Genomic DNA, 922 nt, shown 5'->3' with positions numbered 1-922 from the left:
TTAAAGAGTTATTTTTAAACTTGGTATGATATTTTTCATGTAATCATAGGTAATAGAGTTTGGGTCTTCAGGTCTTTATTTCCAGACTTTTAGCAACTGCTGTGGAAACGATATTTATCAACAATATTTATGTATATATAATGGGTTGGGTGATGGATGGATAAATGGATATGTATGTTTAAGTGTAATGGAATGTCTGACTTCATCCTAAAACAAGAGTGATTTCTGGGGCAGAATGAAGCAGGGGAAGTGTTGAGAGTTTAAGGGATAGGAGACAGATAGTGTCCATTCCTTAATCTTTAGTTGGTAGGAGTCAAAAGTTAACCGATCACCTCAGGTCTTATATAATGAAAGTGTTAGTTCTGGCTGAAATATAGACTCAGGGAGAATCTAAGGAGGGTAAGTCAGTTGGTAAGATGAACTAGGATTCAAGTTTTAGCTCAATTTGTCTCTTAATACATTTTCCCTCTTTTTCTTTGTCTCTCTCGCTTTCTCTTTTTTTTTTTTTTAAGAGAGAGAGAGAGAAATTTTTTTTTTTTTTTTTTTTTTTTTTAAACAGCAAAGAGGTGTTTATTGCAAGCTAGCTCGGTCCTCCGAGGACACACACAGCAACTGGTGACACTGAGAGGCCCCGAGCCCAGGGTTTTTTTTTTTTTTTTTTTTTTTTTTTTTTAAGAGAGAGTGAGAGAGAGAGAGAGAGAATTTTTAATATTTATTTTTTAGTTCTTGGCGGACACAACATCTTTGTTGGTATGTGGTGCTGAGGATCGAACCCGGGCCGCACGCATGCCAGGCGAGCGCGCTACCGCTTGACCCACATCCCCAGCCCTCGCTTTCTCTTTTTTAATGCGAGGAATCCCCAATCAACCAAGGGTCTCATGCATGCTAGGCCCTGCCACTCAGCTACACATTCAGCCTTATT

The sequence above is a fragment of the Urocitellus parryii genome, chromosome 11, assembly GCF_045843805.1.
Source record: "Urocitellus parryii isolate mUroPar1 chromosome 11, mUroPar1.hap1, whole genome shotgun sequence".
Taxonomy (NCBI): Eukaryota; Metazoa; Chordata; class Mammalia; order Rodentia; family Sciuridae; genus Urocitellus; species Urocitellus parryii.
Note: the sequence above shows the minus strand (reverse complement) of the source record.